Source organism: Nicotiana tabacum, chromosome 5 (genome assembly GCF_000715075.1).
Source record: "Nicotiana tabacum cultivar K326 chromosome 5, ASM71507v2, whole genome shotgun sequence".
Lineage (NCBI taxonomy): Eukaryota > Viridiplantae > Streptophyta > Magnoliopsida > Solanales > Solanaceae > Nicotiana > Nicotiana tabacum.
Genome location: NC_134084.1, coordinates 161,717,812 through 161,730,130, shown reverse-complemented (window position 1 = coordinate 161,730,130; position 12,319 = coordinate 161,717,812).

Sequence of the window (12,319 nt, the reverse complement as noted above, 5' to 3'; positions counted from 1 at the left end):
GTACCACTAGTTTCTGCCTTTCTTGTATATTCTTTTTTATCATTTTCCATTAATGCAAAACGGAAATTAGTGGTAACACATCATAAAGAATTTGACCAAAAAAGTAGGAAACAAATCATAAAGAAGACTGTTATTATACAACAACAACGACCCAGTATAATCCCACAAGTGGAATCTGGGAAGGATAATATGTACGCAAACTTTACCTCTACCCGAAGGGTAACAAAATAAAAGAGATACGTAAATGATTTTGGGAATCATAAGAATCGGAGCCCAATGAGATAAAATATTGTCAATCTGTTGTAATAAATACTTACCTTAATCTACGCTTCTAAAAAAAAAATCCTTATGTTACTACAAAATACAAATTGACGCACTAGAAATTGCAAATTGCATAAGAGGAATAGTTTTTTTCAAAATTAGGGTGCTAAATTAACTTATGTTCTACTAAATAATTTTTGCAGAAGATTTAAATTATTTATTATCACTTTGATTTAAGTAGGATATTTGCTCGCTCAATGATTGGAAGAAATGTAACTTTTTATTTCGAGGTGTAACTCAGTTAGCACAAAAAGAAGAAATACAGCGCAATATAAAAAGTATGGATTCATATTTTTTAGTGCCCCTAATTGGTTTTGTGATTTTGCTCATTGCAGCTAATCGAGCTGTTGAAGTAAATGAGATGTGGAAGGTGTTGGAAAATAAGTGATAATATTGATCAAGAACAAAGGAAATTTGTATACGTTAGAAATCGGGGTTACCCGATTTCGTGGGCTCGAGGGTCACTTCAAAAGTGAGATTGAAATAGACCAGGAGCGAGCTCGATGGGAGGCTTCGAAGATCGAAGTGCTCGATGAACACCGAGGCCAAGTATGACCGACCTCGAGATAATACCGTTATGGTCCCATAACAGAAAGAGCAAAATTCTCGCAGTGATCCTAGGATCACGGCGTAAATTCCGGAACGGATTTGTACTAGGCGGTTAGACAGCAGTATAATAAGATTCCCTACTACAATTAGAATTGTACCTTATTAAAAATTTCCGTACTATATAAAGGGGACCCCAATCATTTGTAAAGACCATCAATCATTGAGAAGAGAATATACGTCTTCACTGTCTTGCCTACTGCTCATCTGAATCATTTTATTACTGTTTTATTGTTGTTGTTCTTTTACCTTGAGGTCGTTCTTGCTCGAGGTCGAGGTCTATTTACACTATTGGTTTGACTTGCCTTACTCTTAAATTTACATATTAGATTCCTTGTTTATCAATTAGTATTGGATTAAATCACATATCTTTAAAACCACAAAACAAGTTTAATTGTTACTCGGATTTTAGGGTAAACAGTTTGGCGCCTACCGTGGAGCTAAAGATAATAGTAATCATTTCAGTACTGATTCTGATAACACACGTTATTTTCACACTTGTTCTTGTCATGAATTTTTGTTCTCAGGTTAAAATATGTCAAACTCACAAAACGCACACGTCCATGGCGATGAGGGTCTTCGATTTCACGGGGAAAATAACAATGTAGTTGCTCCGGGAGCCGGTGTACCACCGATTAACCCTGGGGAAGTGCCGATTGTAGAACTAGTCGACATGTTCACACATTGCTTTGAACGGAGACTTAGGCGCAGGCCCCGGAGGAAGTGTACGTAGGGAAGCCCGATCTGGTGGCTAAGGAACGCAAGGTATAGGAGACGGGGGAGTTAGTCTCCAAGTAATATTCGAGATGCTACAGGCTTAACAGGTTGCTATCGCTCAGCTTCAAAGCCAACATAAAACTCCAAGTGTGGTCGAACTAGAAATCACTCGCCGAACCAAGCCAGTGCCAGAAAGATCAAACGATAATGGGTCGGGGACCGATCCCTTGATTATGAGGATGCTTGAGCAGCTCACCAAAAGAACCGAGTCGTGAGAGAAAAGGATTGAGGATAATGACAAAAAAGTGGAAACATACAACTCCCAGGTTGACCAAATACCAGGGGCACCACCGATATTGGAAGGACTAGATTCTAAAAAGTTTGTGCAAAGACCCTTCCCCCTAGTGCGGCTCTGAAGCCAATCCCCAAGAAGTTCCGTATGCCTGAGATTACCAAGTATAACGGAACGATCGATCTGAATGAACACGTCACCTCGTATACGTGCACCATCAAAGGAAATGACTTGGAAGATGACGAAATTGAATCCGTACTGCTGAAGAGGTTCGGGGAGACTCTATCCAAGGGTGCCTTAATATGGTATCACAACTTACCTCCTAATTTTATTGGTTCGTTTACTATGCTTGCAGATTCTTTTGTAAGAGCACACGCCGGAGTCGTTAAAATTACAACGAGGAAGTCAGACCTTTTCAAGGTAAGGTAGAAAGATAACGAGATGCTCAGGGAATTCGTATCTCGGTTCCAAGCAGAGAGAATGGATTTGCCTCCAATCACCGATGACTGGGCTGTTCAAGCTTTCGCTCAAGGCCTCAACACCCGAAGTTCCATAGCTTCACAGCAGTTAAAGCAAAGTTTACTTGAGTACCCGGCTGTCACTTGGGCCGACGTACATAATTGGCATCAGTCGAAGATTAGGGTCGAGGATGATCAACTGAGGACTCCTTCGGGTTCTGTTTATCCTAACAGGCCCATGGATAGGATCGAAAAGGACATTGATCGAGAGCCGAGGTCGAGTAGAGATTAATATCAACCATATAACGGAGACCGTAGAGGCAGCGGGTCTAGGCAAAGCTTCGCACAAAATGAGAGGAGAAATGATACGAGGTCAAAATTCACGGGGTCTTGATGCCGAGGAAGATCACGTTAAATATCCAAAATCTGAATAAAGGTATGATGCCAGTACAATCCTTTCTATTTTTTCGACCAACACTTGCAGGTTTTCGACAAGGATCGACATGAGGCTTTGGACCTTAAAGCACGCATTGCACTCTTTTTCCCTTAGACCTTTTTTTGTCCCAAATGGGTTTTTCCGGCGAGGTTTTTAATGAGGCAACCATTATTCGTGCTAACTTAGAGCAATTCAACAGTATCCGAGGTTCCCTACAATAATCATCGAGTACTGGAGGGCATTACCATTGATGTCTACTTTGTGACAAGGAAATCACTTCGTGACAGCGGGTCTCGATAGGATATTGTTGTAAGGGTCAAACGATCAGATGAACCGTGCCCCTATAGGTTACTTGAGCCCTGATATCAAACATGCCCCCATGTAAAATCATCTATTGAGAGAAGTATTTTTCTTTGCCGATATCTCATGCCTTTAGAAAAATTTCCTATTTTATACTCTTGATCTATTGTGTAAACAGGCTTAAGGGCCGATCGAGAAGGAAGATTCGAACAACTAACCTCGCGCTTAAGGACTGCCGTCTGAAAAACGAACGAAATCAAACTACTAAAATTTTGAGACCATAAGACCTTAAAGGCAACCCTTGATTTTACAGGCCACAGCCACCTCACTCGGGGACTGACACTTCGGGCAAGCTCGAAGTGAAATGGAAAATAAGCCCAAAGGGCGAGTTCCGAACCAAAAAGGCTACGACCAAATTTAGCGCGGATCGGAGACATCCGAAATCCGTAACAAATACAAAAGCCCAGGGGCTATCTTAACCCGAGTTCGAGTACACTCTCATTTGGGGACTATCTATAAAGTCTAAGGGCTAACTTTACTTCGAGTTTGAGTAAATCCTCACTCGACTATAAAGCCTAAGGGCTAACTTTACTTTGAGTTCGAGCAAGTCCTCACTCGATCATAAAAGCCCAATGACTATCTTAACCCGAGTTCGAGAAAATCCTCACTTGGGGACTATCTATAAAGCCTAAGGGCTAGCTTTACTTCGAGTTCGATCAAATCCTTACTCGACTATAAAGCCTAAGGGCTAACTTTACTTCGAGTTCGAGAAAGTCCTTACTCGATCATAAAAGCCCTAGGGCTATCTTAACCCGAGTTCGAGAAAATCCTCACTCGGGGACTATCTATAAAGCCTAAGGTCTAACTTTACTTCGAGTTCGAGCAAATCCTCACTCGACTATAAAGCCTAAGGTCTAACTTTACTTCGAGTTCGAGCAAGTCCTCACTCGATCATAAAAGCCCAAGGGCTATCTTAACCCGAGTTCGAGCAAATCCTCGGTCGAGGACTATCTATAAATCCTAAGGGCTAACTTTAGTTCGAGTTCGAGCAAATCCTCACTTGACTATAAAGCCTAAGGGTTATTTTTATTTCGAATTTGAGCAAGTACTCACTCATTAAGCCCAAGGGTTATTCGAGTTCGAGAAAATTCTCACTCGGGGAGTATCTTTCGAGCCCAAGGGCCACCTTATCTCAAGTTCAAGCATGTCCTCACTTGGCCATAAAGCCTAAGGGCTATTTTAATTTCAAGTTCGAGCATGCACTCACTCAACCATCAAGCCCAAGGGCTACCTTACCTCGTCGACTGTTTAGCCTAAGAGCTACTCAAACTCAAGTTCAAATGGTCATTCAGGGTCCATTGATTAGAAACGATCGAGGGCAGTACTTATTGTCGGTCATTACCATCTCAAAACTTTGGACATTCAAAAAGAATTTTATGCTAAGACGCTTTGACCCGCACAAAAGGGTAACAGATTCAGAAGCAATGAAAGGAACAAAAGCTTTGTATAAACCTTTTTACAAGGGCTATATGTCACGATCAAGAGTTCCTCGCAAGGGCCGATTAGCCTCAAAAGCAAAAAATTACAAAGAGCACAAAACCTAAGCAGCACGATCCTTATCGGCAGAAGTGTCTTCACCCTTAGAATCTTCTCCACCGCCGGACTCGCTAGAGTTCTCGGAGTCTTCCTCGGGAAAGGCCAGGTTCTAAGCTTTTGTTTCCTCAGTCGCTTATGTCACGATGATGATGTCGTGGCAAATCAGAGTAAAGATCAATGACTCAATTCGTTTCTTGTTGTTATACTCCAAAAAACAAGGGGACTATCTGTATATGGTAGAAATTGAGGCTACCCAATTTCGTGAGCTCGAGGGTCACTTCAAGAGCTAGATCGTAATAGACTAGGAGCGAGCCCGATGGGAGACTTCGAAGATCGAAGTGCTTGATGAACACCGAGGCCAAGTATGACCGACCTCGAGATAATACCGTTATGGTCCCATAACAGAAAGAGCAAGATTCCCATAGTGACCCTAGAATCACGACGTAAATTCCTGAACGGATTTGTACTAGGCGGTTAGACAACTGTATAATAAGATTCCTGTCATGACCCCGGTTTGCCCTTTGTAAACCATCGTGACGACACCTAGTTCCCTGCAACTAGGTAAGCCTAATAATACAGAAAACAACCAATTTTCAACATAAAATAATTTTAAACAGAAATAGAGTAATAAAATAGCGTTTAAAAGTGCCGCTTGACATACACGACATTAACTCTCAAAAATTAATACATATTCCCAAAACCAAGAAACCCATGAATCACAAGCTAAGGATACTACATAGTGCACTAACTCCAGAATAGTCTAAAACAAAGTAAATACAGAAGGGTGGTAACTACAATGAGAGAATGGAGAGAGACTTCTCGGTCTGCGGACGCGGCAGATATACCTCGAAGTCTCCGAAGGGTCGCCTCACCTCAAGGATGGTAAGTCTGAGTCGGAGTACCTAGATCTGCACATAGAAAAACAAGCGCAGAAAAGGCATGAGTACACCACATTGGTACTCAGTAAGTGCTAAGCCTAACCTCGGTTGGGTAGTGACGAGGAAGGTCAGGGCCCTACTAAGGTTAAATAAAATATAAAGTTCGACAGTGTAGAACAGAACAGTATAAATAAGTACAACAATAAAAGTAACACAAGATATAAAAGGGCAACAATAACTATTACAGAGACAAGGTAAACAAATAAAGAAGTACGGTTCAGCACCAAGATAGAAACCGGGGATCTCCCAGGATATCGTCCTGTAGTCCCAAAAATACATATCCAATGGATCTCCCGGGATCCCGTCCCATAGTCCAACTCATAGTGCGCGAGGATCTACCGGAATCCCGTTCTGTAGTCCCAAATGTAAATACCTAGCACTGGGGGAATCTACCGGGTGCATTCCCGTAGTTCCATATAACTGTGCAGGGGGATCTACCGGAATCCCACATCTGAAGTCCCAAATGTAAACAGACAAGGGGGGAGCTACCTGAATCCCACATCCATAGTCCCAATGTAAATACACACCAGCAACAGGAAGAATATTCAGAAATGTCAATTTTCATATTAAGGCAAACAAGTAATTCTAGCCTAGCATGCTGTACAGAATTCAGGTAAGGCAGTTTGAGCAAATACAACAATTAAATCACTTAGACATGCTTTCCTAAGCTAACAACAGGCTTAATAGTGCAAGTAATAAAAACATGAAAGGAAACATACTAGTAATTACTTAATGAAAAAGCGGATTTCCAACAATTAGCACACGTACGCACTAGTCACCTCACATACAAGGCATATCAATTACCAAATAAACCAAATCCTAAGGGGAAGGTCCCCCACACAAGGTTAGGCAAGCCACTTACCTCGAACTAGCTCAAATCAATCCGAAACCACGCTCTTGCCATGAGTACTCGAATCCAAATGGACCAAATCTATTCAATTAAATTTTATAATGTAAATAACACTTCAAGTAACTGATTCTACAAAGAAATTCTAAGCTAATGTGCGAATTTAGGTAAAATGACCAAAATGCCCCTCGGGCCCACGTCGCGGAATCGGATAAAATTTACATTTCTAGAATCCTAACACTCTCACGAGTTTAGCCATACCAAAAGTACCAAAATCGGACCTCAATTGATCCCTCGAATCACCACTCAAATGCCTCTAATTAATCAAGCCCTAACCCACAAATTACCACTGATTTTCCTTAATTTTTCATGCTTAAGTTGATAAAAATTATTCCAATAATGAGTTTAGGGACCAAGGACCTTACCCCAATGAACTCCTCTAAAAATACCTCTTGAAAAGTGCTTCCCAATCTTCTCCCCGTTTGAAATATGGTGAAAAATAGCTAAATTTCGCGAAAGCAAGTATTTATATATTTCTGCACAGCGATTTCTGCATCTGTGGCTCTAGGACTGCATCTGCGGTCCCGCTTTTGCGGACCAATAGTCGCATCTGCGACAATCACTAACTCAGCCTGATTTTTGCATCTGCGACTCCCCATCCGTAGATGCGGTACTGTTCCTGCGGAAATTCCACCGCTTCTGCGGCTCCTGCTGAACCTCCCCATTTCCACTTTTGCGATGCCAAATGACGCTTCTGCGGCTCCACACCTGCGGTCCAGGTGCGATTATGACAGAAAACCAGCTGAAGCTGCAACTCCAAACTCCAAAATCCTTTCGTCAACCATCCGAAATCATCCCGAGGTCCCCGAGACCTCAACCAAAAGAACCAACAAGTCTAATACCATTGTCCAAACTTATACCAATCCTTAAAACACCTAAAACAACATCGAAACGATGAATCAACCACATATTCAAGCCTAAAAATCTCAAAACTCTAAAAATACACTTTCGATCAAAATGTCTATCAAACCTCGTCCGAATGACCTGAAATTTTGCACACACGTCACATTCAACACTGTGGAGCTACTCCAACTTCTGGAATTCCATTCCGACCCTCAGATCAAAATCTCACTATCGAACCGGAAACTTCAAAATTCGACCTTTAGGCATTTTAATCCTAAATTAGCTACAGACCTCCAAAACACAATCTGAACATGCCCCTAAGCCCGAAATCACCCAACGGAGCTAACGGAACCATCAGATTTCTATTTTGAGGCCGTCGTCACATTGTTCCAACTACGGTCAACTTTCCAATACTTAAGCTCTCATTTAGGGCTAAGTGTCCCAAAACTCTCTGAAACTTAAAACCGAACATCCCGACAAATCAAAATAGAAGAAAATAAACATGGGGAAAGCAGTTAATAGGGGATCAGGGCGTAAATTCTTAAGACGACCGGCCGGGTCGTCATAATTCCCTACTACAATTAGAATTGTACCTTATTTAGAATTACCCTATCATATAATGGGGACCCCAATCCTTTGTAAAGACCATCAATCATTGAGAAAGGAATATACGTTTCACTTTCTTGCCTACTGCTCATCTAAATCGTCTTATTACTGTTTTATTGTTCTTGTTCATTTACCTCGAGGTCGAGGTCTACTTTCACGATTGTTTTGACTTGTCTTATCTTAAATTTACATATTAGATTCCTTGTTTATCAATTAGTATTGGATTAAATCACATATCTTTAAAACCACAAAACAAGTTTAATTGTTACTCGGATTTTAGGGTAAACAAAACTGAAAAATAACTTATCTAGATTAACATGTAGTCGTGGACTCGTGGTAATAAGTCGCCACTTTAAAGATGATTTCAGCCCAATTAGGATGCAAATCGTTTTGATCGACGCTCCCCAAGGTTCTACAATACTCCCAAATACGTACACTTGTGGCCAAAAGTTTGGAGCTTGCACAAATACAATAGTCTAGAAATAAAGAGTAGAGCAAGTGATAGGTTACAAGTACTTTGTTTTATGTTTTGATGATCTAACAAACTTACTATCAAGAACCAGATAAGGAACCTGTCACACATTCTCAAGACCTTATGATCACAAGGTTCCAGCTTGGGATATGATTCAACTCTTCAGAGTAGAAGGAATAGTTGAGGTAACAGGTCCCTACCAGTTCCTGAGGTGACTGTACAAAGTCAACTCTCTACCTGGAAAGTTGCTACCTGCACACGCTACAGTACAGGAACAGTGCAACACTCAATTTTTTGTGGAAGACTTTTTACCTACCTTGCTTGCATCATTGTAAGTGATGTCACACATGTATTATTAACATCAAGGAAGGTAAAATATTTCACCTGAACACTTAGAGATTCCACTCAAGCTCTCTCACATGATCATCTAGCAAGCAACTCTCAAGTGCTTCAAGAACAAAGAACAAACAACTACGGACCAGTTCCCATATCGAGTTATTGTATGTCCTTAGTTGATTTGTAGCTTTGTTAATGTTCTGACTTGTTGTTTACCCTAAAATCCGAGTAACAATTAAACTTATTTTCTGGTTTTAAAGATATGTAATTTAATCCAATACTAATTGATAAACAAGGAATCTAATATGTAAATTTAAGAGCAAGTCAAGTCAAACCAATCATGTAAGTAGACCTCGACCTCGAGAGAGAGCAACCTCGAGGTAAATGAACAAGAACAACAAGAATAATAAAACAGTAATAAGACGATTTAGATGAGCAGTAGGCAAGAAAGTGAAAATGCATATTCTCTTCTCAATGATTGATGGTCTTTACAAATGATTGGGGTCCCCTTTATATAGTAGGGGAATTCTCAATAAGGTACAATTCTAATTGTAGTAGGGAATCTTATTATACAGCTGTCTAACCGCCTAGTACAAATCTATTCCAGAATTTATGCCGTGATCCTAAGGTCACTGCGGGAATCTTGCTCTTTCTGTTATGGGACCATAACTGTATTATCTCGAGGTCGGTCATACTTGGCCTTGGTGTTCATCGAGCACTTTGATTTTTGAAGCCTCCCATTGGGCTCACTTTTTGTCTATTTCGATCTCGCTCTTGAAATGACCCTCAAGCCCACGAAATCGGGTAGTCCTAATTTCTACTATATACAGATAGTCCCCTCATTTTTTGGAGTATAACGACAAGAAATGAATTGAGTCCTTGATCTTTACCCCGATTTGCCACGACATAATCATCGTGATGTAATCGACTGAGGAAACAAAAGCTTGGAAGCTGGCCTTTCCCGAGGAAGATTCCGAGAACTTTAGTGAGTCCGGTGGTGGAGAAAATTCTGAGGGTGAAGACTCTTCTACCGATAAGGATCACACTGCTTAGGTTTCATGCTCTTCGTAAATTTTTGCTTTTGAGGCAGATCGGCCCTTGCGAGAACTCTTGATCATGACCTATAGCCCTTGTAAAAAGGTTTATACAAAGCTTTTTTCCTTCCATTGCTTCTGAATCTGTTACCCTTTTGTGTGGGTAAAAGAGTCTTAGAATAAAATTCCTTTTGAATGTCCAAAGTTTTGAGATGGTAATGCCCACAATAAGTACTGCCCTCGAACGTTTATGATCAATGGACCCCGAATGACCATTTGAACTTGAGTTTGAGTAGCTCTTAGACTAAACAGTCGATGAGCTAAGGCAACCCTTAGGCTTGATGGTTGAGTGAGTGCATGCTCGAACTTGAAATGAAAATAGCCCTTAGGCCTTATGGCCAAGTGAGGACATGCTTGAACTTGAGATGAGATGGCCCTTGGGCTTGAAAGATAGTCCTCGAGTGAGAATTTTCTCGAACTCGGATAGCCCTTGGACTTAGTAGTCGAGTGAGTACTTGCTCGAACTCGAAATAAAAATAGCCCTTAGGCTTTATAGTCAAGTGAGGATTTTCTTGAACTCGAAGTAAGTTAACCCTTAGGCTTTATAGATAGTCCCCGAGTGAGGATTTGCTCAAACTCGGGTTAAGATAGCCCTTGGGATTTTATGATCGAGTGAGGACTTGCTCGAACTCAAAGTAAAGTTAGCCTTTAGGCTTTATAGTCGAATGAGGATTTGCTCGAACTCGAAGTAAAGTTATCCCTTAGACTTTATAGATAGTCCCCGAGTGAGGATTTGCTCGAACTCGGGTTAAGATAGCCCTTAGACTTTTATGATTGAGTGAGGACTTGCTCGAACTCGATGTAAAGTTAGCCCTTAGGATTTATAGTCGAGTGAGGATTTGCTCGAACTCGAAGTAAAGTTACCCCTTAGGCTTTATAGATAGTCCCCGAGTGAGAGTTTGCTCGAACTCGGGTTAAGATAGCCCTTGGGCTTTTATGATTGAGTGAGGACTTGCTCGAACTTGAAGTAAAGTTAGCCCTTAGGCTTTATAGTTGAGTGAGAATTTGCTCGAACTCAAAGTAAAGTTAGACCTTAGGCTTTATCGATAGTCCCTAAGTGAGGATTTGCTCGAACTCGGGTTAAGATTGCCCTTGAGGTTTTATGATCGAGTGAGGACTTGCTCGGACTCGAAGTAAAGTTAGCCCTTAGGCTTTATAGATAGTCCCCGAGTGAGAGTTTGCTCGAACTCGGGTTAATATAGCCCTTGGGCTTTTGTGTTTGTTACAGATTTCGGACGTCTTCGATCCGCGTTAATTTAGTCGTAGCCTCTTTGGTTCGGAACTCGCCCTTTGGGCTTATTTTTCATTTCACTTTGAGCTTGCGCGAAGTGTCAGTCCCCGAGTGGGGTGGCCGTGGCCTATAAAATCGAGGGTTGCCTTTAAGGTCTTATGGTCTCAAAATTTTAGTAGTTTGATTTCATTCGTTTTTCGGACGACAGTCCTCAAGCGCATGGTTAGTTGTTCGAATCTTCCATCTCGATCGGCCCTTAAGTCTGTTTACACAATAGATCAAGAGTATAAAATAAGAAATTTTTCTAAAGTCATGAGATATCGGCAAGGAAAAATAATTCTCTCAATAGATGATTATACATGCACGCATGTTTGATGTCAGGGCTTGAGTAACCTATACGGGCATGGTTCATCTGACCTTTGACCTTTACAACATTTTCCTATCGAGACCCGCTGTCACAAAGTGATTTCCTTGCCACAAAGTAGACATTCAAGGGTAATGCCCTCCAACACTCGATGCTTGTTATAGGGAACCTCAGATACTGTTAAATTGCTCTAAGTTAACACGAACAATGGTTTCCTCATTAAAAACCTCGACCCATTTAGGACAAAAACCGGTCTAAGGGAAAAAGAGTGTAACGCGTTCTTTAAGGTCCAAATCCTCATGCCAATCCTTGTCGAAAACCTGCAAGTGTTAGTTGAAAAAATAGAAAGGATTGAACTGGCGTCATACCTTTATTCAGATTTTGGATATTTAACGTGATCTTACTCGGCATCAAGCCCCCATGAATTTTGACCTTGATCATTTCTCCTCTCATTTCATGCGAAGCTTTGCCCAGACCTGCTGCCTCTAAGGTCTCCATCATACGGTTGATATCGATCTCTACTCGACATTGGCTCTCGATCAATGTCCCCTTTGATCCTATCCATGAGCCTGCTAGGATAAACGAACCCCGAAGGAGTCCCGAGTTGATCATCCTCGACCCTAATCTTCGACTGATATCGATTATGTTCGTCGGCCCAAGTGACTGCCGGGTACTCGAGTAAACTTTGCTTCAACTGATGTGAAACTATGGAACTCCGAGTGTTGAGACCTTGAGTGAAAGCTTGAACAGCCCAGTCATCAACGACCGGAGGCAGATCCATTCTCTCTGCTTGGAACTGAGA